The following is a 12093-nucleotide window of genomic DNA, read 5'->3' as shown; positions in this document are numbered from 1 at the left end:
GGTGAGATCATATAGGCCAATTGATTGGTGCCCTTTTGAAAATGTTTATTTGTATTTTTTTGCATTTTTCACAGCTACTGAAAAACCCAAAAAAGCATTTGAAAAGACAGTAGAAATTTCAGATGCTTGTAACCAATGAAGGAAGTCGAAGTGGTTTGTAGAGGACAGACTGGAAGGCAACACGAATACTTGAATACCACAAGAAAATCTCCCAAAAGCCACTTGCTACTTAAGACAATATGATTCATCCAAATACACAGAAAGCAGAATTACAAGTTCTTCATATCTTGTGAAATCTCGTAATCAGTACTTCACTACGCAATAAAGTTTTTACTGTTCGCTGGATACATCTTCTAGGCAGTAAAAAAAATAGATAATTGATAATGGTGCTGATTTAATGGCAATAAATCAAAATGTGTGTATGTGAAAAATGCAGAGTGAAAGGAGAGAAAAAAAAAACAACGCTTTTTTTCCCACCTAACTTTTATGCCAAAATGGTTTGGCCCCAATCTATAGTCACTGGGATTTGAGCTTGTAAAAGTAATGATTCCCTGACTTTAAAGCTGCAAATCAAGCCTTGTCAAGCTGAGAAATAAATCCTTTGAGAGAAATAAAAATTATCTTCTAAAAAATAAAGGAACTAAGGCTTTAACAATGACCAGGCAGAGCTAATAGAAATGGATAATAAGCTAAAAAAATCAACTAATTATAAAAAAAAATAATCTATCACAGTTTACTTACCCTGTATTAAGATCTATAAAAATCTCTGTTTAAATATATTCTTAGTTTTTAAATGGTATTTTATATTGTTGCAGATATTTTCTCAGCTTGATGATATGCTATGGGATTTAACCATTCACCATTCGTCAAGATGACTTTACACGGTAGTTTGCAGCTTATTTAGTAGCATGCTGCTTTTAATAAAACACATCTTGCTCGTTATCCATAATAATTATCTGCCAGCTAATTTCTCACCAACTTATTAACGACAGAAGCACTTTTGCCATTTTTTGTAGTTTCACCAAAAATGGCTTGGCTTCATTTTAATTTAAATTTATTGATCTCAGAGCTTAAGATAAATGAAGAAATTGAGAAATGTATTTCTGCATTTAACGCATCTCCTTGGGGAGCAGTGGGCTGCCATTGTGCGGTACCAGGGGGAGCAGTGTGGGGTCTTTGCTGAGCGACCCTGAGCGTCAGTCTGTGTTTGCCAATGGAATGAGTATTTTTACTCTTAAAATAAGATGTTTAGATAAAATGCGCTTGAAATAAAACAATCCAATAATGCTTTCATATTTAAAATCTAAATTGTTTTGTTTTATTGGCCAAATTTCTCTTTTATCTCCTCAATTTAAGAACAAATGCACTTACTTTAAGAAAAAGTGACTTATCTAGATTTCGATTTTTTCCAGTGTACCGTAAATTAAGCTGGAAAAGAAGCCTTAAGTCAAGAAAAAAAAGGTACAAATAAAAGTAAGTTGAAAAATTTAAAAGCTAAAAATAAAGTTAAAAAGTAAATAAGCCTAGTTAACAATTAGATTTAGATTTATAAATTAATACAAAATTAATCAGTATTAATGCCTCTAAGGTTATGTTATACCAAAAAAAATGTGTTTCTTTCACTGTCAGACTGTTTTAAAAAAATTTATTTTAAGCTGGCGTTTCATGTTGATTTACAAAGTATTTCACTAAGTGCCCTATAAATGGATAAGCTAACACATGCAGTACCTTAAAAAGTAATTTTTTGTAAATATCTCGACATATAATTTAATGGAAGAATATTGAATATATGACACCTTAATAAAATAAAAAGTAATCCGTGCTCAGCTTTTATGACGTTGTAAATTTGCTGGCTGTTCTAAATAACTCAACACGCAGCCATTAATGTCTAAAACCCCTGGCAGGTGTTGTGTGGCTCGTTAATGTCATGAGTTCTCAGGTGCGTTTATTGCACTCACCTCCTCTCATGCTAGTCATTAAAGACTCAGCATTACTCCTCCTGTAAATTTATTTATTCAATTTTTGCATATTTAGTATAGCTGATAAGTGAAACCACAGGCAGTTATAAAAAAGAAATAGTATTAAAGGCTTTTAAAGGGGTTTAGAGTTGCAAGTGAGATTATACGGCTGTTTTCAACATTAGCAAAAGCAGCAAACACAAAGTAAAAGTGTTCAAATTTGCACCATCCTTCATTTATGTGATTGATAAAAAAGAAAAAAAGCAACAAATACGAGAATGTGTTAAAAAGCATGGGTTTGAGATTAAATTATTTAGCTCACCACATGGCTTCCAAAGTCCATTCATGTAGAGCAAGTGTCCACGACCCCTCCTTAACACACCTGGACCTAATAGCTGCCTCGTTAGCAGGCCTTTAATGAGCTGATCAACATGATGATAGGTTTGATTCAGGTATGTTAATGCAGAGGTGCATCTAAAGCCAGACATCCATTACTGTTAACTCATTGAAGACATTACAGAAATTGTTTCTGTGAGCTTCAGAATCAGAATCAAGTTTATTGCCAAATAGGTTTGCACTTAAAAGGAATTTAAAATGGTGTTGGTGGTGCAGACAAAAAAAAATAAAAAAAAAAAAAAAAAAAAATATATATATATATATATATATATATATATATATATATATATACATACAATGTACTATATGCAATATGTAGTACATAGCGATATGTACTATATACACGGTAGTCTGTGCGTTAATGTAACGCAGGTCTGGAGATGCTACATTTGTGTAGCTTGTTGGTCCCAGCGGGGTTATGGGCCGTGTTGATAAGGCTGGTAGCTGATGGAGAATATTTTTTGTACCCTTTTTGCTATAGAGGGTGGCAAAATTTTCCTCTTATTTTGTAGCATTTTGTGGGGAAACATGAAGTTATGGAAAATTTTATTACTGTTATTATTATACAATTCATCAACTTAACCCAGTGGTTCCCAAAGTGTGGGGTGCGCCCCCTAGGGGGGGCGCAATGCCATTACAGGGGGGGCGCGGGAAGCGGTATGGATGAATGAAGAAAAAAAAAAGAAAAAAAACAGTGCTTGCTTGACTGAGCATAATGGACAGTTGTGACACTGCAACCCAGATTTGAGAAGATCTGCAGCAACAAGCAGGCTCACTACAGCCACTGAAAAGATGGGAGGATTAAAGTACAAAGAAAAAAACTCTCAGGGAGCTGTTCAATGTTTTCACTCCATTTTGCACAGAGGCTTTTTTAATGTATTGATGATAGCAAAGTTAAATATTGTTACAAATAAAAAAAAAGAAATATGTTTAAAATAACACAGACAACAAAGAATCCTCTTCTAATCTACATTATAGAACTATGAAAAAAATACTGTTACACAAAAGTGTTCCACTGTAAAGGTGTAGTTTGTTTTGTTGCAACCTTAAGTGTGAAATAAAGTTCAGTGGAGTTTGAAAACAAAATATGTGTATAGGTTTATTATATCTGGTTAAACAAATTTTTTTTTTTTTGGGGGGGGGGGGGGGGGGGGCGTGGAAGTTTTATTGTAATCCAAAGGGGGGCCCAAAAGAAAATCTTTGGGAACCACTGACTTAACCCAAGAAGTAAAAAAAACAATGAACTTTTCTAATAAATCAAAATCTAACCAAAACACAGCGGTAAATCATGTTTTCCTCGGATAAAAGGTATGTTTTAAAACTGATTCTAAGTGATGAATTAGACGTGGCGGAATCTGTCAGAACTAAAGAAGCAAAATAAAAGGCATTTTTTAACAGTAAAGTTGTCAGAGTTATAAATGTGAAAATCCCAGCATCGCTCCTTGAGGTGCTCTCAGGTTGGGAAAGCTGAGGTGTTCTAGAACAGACAGGAAGAATAGATGTGATGAGTGAGGAGCTCTGACTCCCAAGCTCCAAAGAAGTATAGTGAACAGGCTATTTTAAGTCTGATAAATCAGAACTGTCAGGATTTAACCTCCAAAGCCTTACGTCTTTCAACAGCATATTTCTACGGCTAAACTCACCTCAACCTCACCTCTCTCTCCCCTAAAGGACTGAAGGAAAAATTCTCCTTTACCACTTAGAGACAACAATAACTTGTTGAAACTCTAATCTTCCGTGCAAAGTGCATTTCCCAGGTGTCTTTTACCTGACTGGATTCCATCTTTATGAGAAACTCTGCGGTTACAACTTCTGAAAATATCCACCTACACGGGGGGAACCTGCTGCAGGATTAGGCTGTGCAACACTTTGCATCTCAAACCATCCAATCAGCAATAAAATCACACCCTCATCATGGCTCATTAAAAACCAACCACCAAATCAGTAATGAATCCTCTCTAGAGATTCAACCAGCTCATTTGCAAGCGTGTTTTTAAACTCTCTTGAGGTTGCCTTGTGCTAATTACAGGATCCACTGTGTGATTTATGAAGGCAAAGGTGCAGCTGCTAATTATCCCTTGACTTCAAATTAAGAAATTAACAAATTTAATATACTCTTATGTCATTTTGTTTTTGTTGTTGTTGCTTTGTACCTACAATTCTAGAACAAACAGCTGTGTGTTGATTTGAAAGAGAAAAAAACAAAACTTCAGTTAATGGTGGAAAAAGCTCCGAACAAATTAACCAAACCTGAGAAAATGTTTTTTTTTTTACATTTATTTATTTTTGATTGAAACTTGGTTTTCTGGCTCCTGCTAAGTTTTCTTTCATATTTGGGAGCAAAGGTGCAGACAACATTTAAAAAAGGGGTCTTCAACATTTTCCAGGCCAAGGACCCCCAAACTGATGGCGGGATGGAGCGGGGACCCACTAATTATATATATTGCATGAAATTGTGTTATATCAAACTGGTCCTATAGTCACTCTATTACAGATGGTGTCATGTAACGAAAGAAATTTCTCCATGGGATTATTAAAGTATTTCTGATTCTGATTCCTGGTTGATGGGACAGGTGTTGAGAATGAAACGGTGCCCAGCTTGAAAGAGCTACTGTGTGTCGCTGAATGTGAGCATTGATGACTGAAAGACATCTTCTGCCTCCATTTATCTGTTTACTACAGTGTGCTGAATTCCTGTTAATGTGTATTTAAAGACATTTCATTTAGTGGAAAAAATTGCAGGGCGGAATCTAAAAAAAGGCTAATCAACTAAAACTTTCGCGACCCCCATGCAGTACCTCTGTGGACCCCCAAGGGGTTGCAGACCCCCTGTTGAAGACCTCTGATTTAAGATATTCTGTATATGGCTGCAATTTCTTGTATTAAAGAGACACAGTGTAACTTTTGGCCACTAGGGGCACTAGACCTGACACTGCTCATATTTTGCTTCAACTAAACATAGAAAATAATAGCAAAGGTATATGACTATATACTAGGAGCAAAGTGTTAACTTATCAGTCTAATGTATCTTCTACCTGCTCCTTTTCGAACAGAAAATATAAAATTTGCATGTCATATGGGCAAAATAATTTGTTTTATATTTTCATTCTTAAGTTTGTTTCATTCAAATAGTTTTCTTTCTTGATTGTTTTTACTGTCTGTTCGAAATAAATAAATAAATAAAAAAAATAAATAAATAATAATAAAGCTGAGAAAAGATGATTGGTTTTACATCAAGCTTCTTTTTTTAGCCTGTACCAACAGACCAACTTTCAAATATCTACTCTTGTTTTTCGTTGCGTACGATCACTTTCATGTTTTCTCGTTTTAGCCTCCTCAGAAGGTTTAAACTTTCTCTTTGCCTCAGCCAATAGTAATCGGCAGTAGTAGTGATCAGTAGCCAAGCAGGCGGAAAAATAGTGAGCAAAAGCCTTAGCTCCATCACTATATAAAAACCTATGGACGTAAAGCGAGGTCACAAGACCTGGCCAAAGACGGTCCGTCCTCTCCAAGCTTACATAGTCGGTATTTCAATGCTCGTCGCACTGATAGTGTCAGGCGCTGTATATTGGCCTGAGGAATCATTTAAAATAACTCATATGCATCAACTCTTTAGGTCACAAAGTCTGCGGTGTGCCTTTAAAGCAAGAAAGCCGAAAGTATTTCATTGAAAATTGACCAAAACAAAGGGGTGCCTAATTTCAAAGTAGAAAGATCTACACAGACACTCTCAACCCAGTTTGACTGAACTTGAGCTGTTTTGCAACAATTAAAGATATTCTGCTATTTTTACAAGCAAGTAGAAACATACAGCAAAAGAATGGAATCTGTGATGCAAGATGCCAGCCGAGCCTGTTGTATTTGATTCATAAAAAATGTTTCACTGTGCATTTAAGCACTACTTTGTGTCAGATGAACATATAATATTTATGACAAATTGTTTTAAAGTTTAATGGGTGTGAGTACGTTTCAAACACTCTCTACGTATGAAGAAACCTGCAGCGCGTTCTTTAGAGCTGCAGGTGCAGTGTCCAACTAAAGCGTGGACAAACCCACCATCTTACAGAGAAAGAACTATCAAAGCATCTGAAGAGCTTAACAAAAAGGCAGGAAGATGTGAGGAAGCAAAGGCAAATCAGTGAAGAAATGAAGTGCAGGAAAGCTTATAAAGAGTGAAGGGTTTCCATTTACCTGCTGCTTAGGCTAGTGGATTCAGACCAGGGAGTTTGCGAAAGGATGAAGGCCGTTGAATGTGTAAAGCATGGGTTGTATGTTTAACCTTTTTTTTTGGAGCCTGTTATATTCACCGCTTTAATCTCAGATTATAAAACGAGGAGAAGACAGAGGCTCAAAAATAGAGCCCAGAACGAGGAAGAGAAAAAGAGGGGTGGATGTTAAAAGGAGGAGGGGGGGGGGGAGCAAAGTTCCAGGCCACACACAGAGATCTTCAGGCCTGAGGGTGACTCAGTCAGCCTTGTCCGCATGTGGTCTCTTGGATGTGTCCACGTTTACCCTTCAGTTCTATTACAACACCATTTGTTACGGCAAACGGTTAAAATCCTCCTCTCCTTCCTCGCAGTGTTGTCTCCCATTCATTTAGCTGGGGTGATCTTTTCAGAAGGTTTTATTTTATTTAAAGGAACTTTATCTCAGCATTATTTCACTGTTAGGGCATGCAGAGGAGTCCGTCTGGAAGTGAAGAAACATAGTCATGCACACATGGACTGACTGAAGGGAATTCTCTATCAGACCTACTGCAGGGTGGTCCGGTCTATAAGTGTCATTATGCAGACCCATCTCTCCTCTTAGGCTTCTGTGTCTAGACTTTAAGGAACTTATGATTTCGCTTCAACTGCGGTAGGTAGTTTCCTTTTTTTATTGTTCATGAGGCAAACGGCCCGAGAATTACAACTTTTTGTCTTTCAGATTTGATGAAAAACACAATAAAATCGCACATTTCACAATAGTAACAAACAACTGCATCAGTACAATAGACCGGAGAAGTGATATTGAACCATCTTGCCCTGAAAATTTGCAAATCAATGTGTTTGAATTCATATATTTCACCTCTGGATAAAATGTGACTTGATTTTATCTTCCAAAAACACACTGGATGAATCGTTCTTAAAATACTTTGAGCAGAAAATGCTTTTGTTTCTATCAAACAATCTGATTTAAGTAAAAGATTAGAATTATTACCTATTTATTGACATTATCTTATTCAACAAGCAAAACAAAAAATGATTATTTTCTTAAAAATAGAACCTTATTGTCCCGATTCAACAGGTTTCAAAGTCAATTAGTTAAAATGTGATTATTAGTAGTTTAAAGACATGTCAGGATGTGAATGCTCCTCAGTGTTCCTGTACATCTGACACGCATCATTAGTACTTCTTGTACCATTTAGTCTGTACATTTTGTCTGCAGCTACATTGTGAGAATGCGAGAATTCCCCCTTGGCATTACACACAACTTTTTAAGATTCTTCTAGGCCAGCTGAGGTTAACTATTCACCCAAAGGGCAACAGAAAACCTGTGACTGATGCTAAAGGGTTGAACAAAACTTTACAGTTAGGTCCTAAATGATTAATACTTCTAAAAAAATGTATATTTAAATTTATTTCCAGTTAAACCATGAATTTTATGTCGGACAGACGTTTTATTTTATTTTTTTCCCTTTGGAAATTTTTTTTACTCTGGATAAAAAAACAACAGATGATAGTAATTATTCAAACCCCTTTGGAATAATTAGTGGTCAGAAACTTTTTTTCTTTTAAATTTCTAGTGATATTTTGGTGATATTCTTTCAGTAAAGGGCTCTAAGTCTCTTAGGTTGGAAGAGCTCCTTACCATCACCCTAATCCTGAGCCTAATCCAAAGATTATCCAGTTCCAATCCAGACCTTGGCTGGGATGCTCTAAAGCACTAACTTTATGTCTAAAGCTAAATCTGTTAGAGGTATGAGCAATTTTGAGCCTCACTTTAATAGTGGGATGATACATGGAGCCATTTGATAGTCAGGTGCTAACTGGTACCCTATGAAAATAAGATAATGGCTCAATTAGCAGCTTCTATGATCACATCAGCTAAATTATAGGCCTAGGAAGTAAAAATGTGAATCAGCAACACTGTTAGAAGTTACCGGTACAAAAATGAAACTGATTTAAACACAATAATTGTCTGAACAATTTTGTATGAAAAAAAAAAACAACAAATGCAAACCTACCTCAGCTGACCTTCCTACCATGAAGGTAACCAGGTGTCAGTGAACCATAACTCAGATCGGAGAATCTCAATGGAGGAACTGCTAAAAAAATTAAAGAAAACCCAAAGATTTTTTGGTCTACATGTAAAATCCAATGTGTGGCATAAAGCAAATAATGCAAGATTTCTGATAGAGAAAAAGATTCAACTTCAGTAATACACAACCAGAGAATCACTAGAATAACTGCAGACAAAGATGGTATAAATACCTATTATTCTACGTATTAAGAAATTATAAACGGCTGGAATTGTCACTAAAAAAAACAAAAAAAGTCTGTCTTTGTCTTTAGTTTTAACCCCTCCCCCTATTGTCCTGCAGACATACCATTAACAGCATGAGTACCTTTAGGAGTCCAATCCTTATGGCCTTTCCTGTAAAGTCTACCATGTGTTTAAGTAATAATGGAAATGAAATGCGACCTTTGATTGTAGTTTCAAAGTTTGATTAACATTAAAGGGCCTGGGCATCAATTACAGCTCACTATAAAGAGTAAATGGAGCAACAGATGTTTTTCTATCTCCATTACTTTTACTTCTCTCTCTGTGTTTTGTGTGCACATCATCAGCTTACCTATTTACTAAATGAGGTTCCTCCTTCCATAATTATACATCAATCAGATCTGCTAACCGCAACTTTGAGGTGTGCGCAAAATGAGGTGTAATGTGCAGGCATGTTCAATGTGTGGAGAGGGAGAGGTACCAGACAGCCGCACGAGCTGCCCGTGAGTCATGCTGCCAAATTGATTCTGCCTTAAAGCTGTCAGTCAGGCTGTCATTACGCCATGTATTTATTTACAGGGATTAGAGCTTATCTCTAGGTGGTTGTTCTGATTTCCATCTGCAGCTGTCAAGTGAGCGCAGTGTGTCCGCTTTGATTTACAACCTGACTCAGGAGTTAGATTTATATTACTTTTTTTGTTTTCCTGCATTGCTTTGCTTCATAGTTTAGAAGGAAAAAAAATCTCACAAGCAAACATGTTAAGCAATAACTGATGAGGCTCTAAATGTATCATGTTTCACTACAGTATTATAGGTGTTGCTGCTGTTTTTAGTGAATCTTTTTGGTTTCCACTTCAATCAGAGCCTAAAGTGTCCATTTGATGAAGGTGTTTTAGATTGATTCAGGTTAAAAATCCGGAATTCAGCAATAAAAATGAGGGAAAACCCTTTTTATTTAAAATCAAGGTCCAGAAGTGTACACTTCTTAAACATACGGGAGGCTGGCTGTACAGTACTGATGTGTGCTTTATAAGAAAATGCCCACTGCATACACAAACTCAATTAATAAGAGACTAAGACTTAGACAGATTTATTTTTTCATTTTGTATACACGAATGCAAACAAAAATAAATTTCATTTAAAACAGCTCTAGACAATTTCCCTTTTTAAAGTGCAGCCTTGAAAAACATTAATAAATACATAAAAAAATAGTAATATAAATATATGACTGTATATTCACAGTACTAACATTTATTTATTTTTTTAATAAATAAAATAACCCATTTTACACAACATTCAGCAGTCTAATGGCAGTGGGGAAGAAACTGTTATGGAATCTGCTGGAGTATAAGAATATATAAGAATCTAAAATTACACATTGAGCCTCTGAATCTAACTCTGCAGCAAAGGCTTAAGGCAATGAAGGTAGTAGATTTATATAATATGCAAATATTAAATCAGTGACTGCAATCTACTGTATCAGTCTGGTAGATACTTCTAGAATATATTGGGTCGAGGTTAGACATTCCTGACATTCTGAGGCAGCAGAGTCATGTTTTTTTTTTTTTTTGTTCATGAACACCCTAAAGAACCGTCAGCTTATGGAAAAGTGACTCAGTTTTTTGCGGGGGAGAAAATGGCATCCAGGATGGAGCTTTAAGGCTCAAACCAAAGAATACAATGATGCTATGTGGGAAAATGTTTAGTGGACCAGAGTGGAAATATTTGGACATTTTTTATCTCATTTGCTCAAGGCTTACTTGATGTGAGGAAAAATATGAATAGATGTAGCACCAAAGACAAAACAAAAACAAAATTACTGAACTTTTACTCTCGGTTGATAAATTAGAAAAAAAAAATAAGGAAAAAAAAAAACACATAAGCCCTGTCTTCTCAGTATAACTACTGAAGAAGTCTGAATCATTGACCTTATTATTGCCTAGGCTCTTTGTTGTTAAATCGACTGCAGGACGCCTCCAGTCTCATTTTAGAGTAAATGTTTCTGCAGAAAAAGAAAGCTTTTTTCTCCCTTTTTTTAATTTATCAGTCTGTTTTGCTTACAAAGTGACATATTTAGTGGTTCTTTTTCAAAGTAATGGATATACTTTGAAAACCGTTCCTTTTTTATAAAGCTTATAGTTACAGTGGCTCAGGTTATCCTGAGCTATCTCCATAGTTATGCTGCTATAGGCTTTGACTGCTGGAGGACATAGGGGCCCTTTTGCATCCTTCTGCTTCATTCTATCTCTAGTCTCCTATTGTGCAGAATTTGTCAGTTCAATCTCTAAACATTATGTTTTCTCATAGTAGCTTCATCATGTCAGTTCCTGTTTGGCTGTGACGCCATTCTCGAGAGAAGCATCAGCTGTGCTGCTGCCATGAACACCTTTGTTTATAGATATTGGAGCTTGGCCTGTTTTTCAGTGTAGTCCTGTTTCTCTAACTGTGACTAATTGTATGTGCTCTCTGCCATCGTCTGATATAGGAGCTGGGACGGAGCTCGTCTGCCTGGCTGTGTGTTTCTTGGACGGGGCCGACTGTGGAGCTGGTTGACAGTTGCCTTTTGTACCTCTGCTTTTTTCTATGTCTGCTTCTGTCTCCTTGAACCCCAGTCGGCCTCGACAGACGGCCACTCAGACTGAGCCTGGTTCTGCTGGGGGTTTCTTCCTGTTAAAATGGAGTTTTTCCTCTCCACTGTCGCTACAAGCATGCTTGGTGTCAGAGATTGCCTTAGAGTCAATGAATTAAGGCAATTTACTGGTTTTCCTTTCAATCAAGTTGACTGTATGATCTGGTTGAATTGTCTCTGTAAAGTGCCTTCAGGTGAAGTGTTGTGAATTAGTGCTATAGAAATAAATAAACGGAAACTGAAAAGTTTTATTAAATAAAGTATTTTATTGAGGTTTCATACAAGAACTATGAAGATGTAAAAAAGGAGCAGTTTATTTCATTTAAAGTATTGTTTTTGGTAATTGATTTGATTCAGCTAGATTAAGTTTTGATAAAGGTGAAAAAGGGAATTTGCTGTGTGAACAAGTGACAGACATGAGACTAATACTCATGCATTTTATATATGTGTTGATTTGGATGGAATCACAACTAAATATTTCAATACTGTCCTTCAAAACGAGATAAACATTAATTGAAAAACTATCAAACTTTTGGTCTTGCCAAAAAAATACATAGAAATCTGCTCAGACTGCAAGTTCTGTTTTGAGGCAGCAGAGAAAGATGAGATTCCCAAAAGCATGTCTCT

The sequence above is a fragment of the Cyprinodon tularosa genome, unplaced genomic scaffold (genome assembly GCF_016077235.1).
Source record: "Cyprinodon tularosa strain WSP-4 unplaced genomic scaffold, ASM1607723v1 ctg92, whole genome shotgun sequence".
Lineage (NCBI taxonomy): Eukaryota > Metazoa > Chordata > Actinopteri > Cyprinodontiformes > Cyprinodontidae > Cyprinodon > Cyprinodon tularosa.
This window is presented reverse-complemented; position numbering follows the sequence as displayed.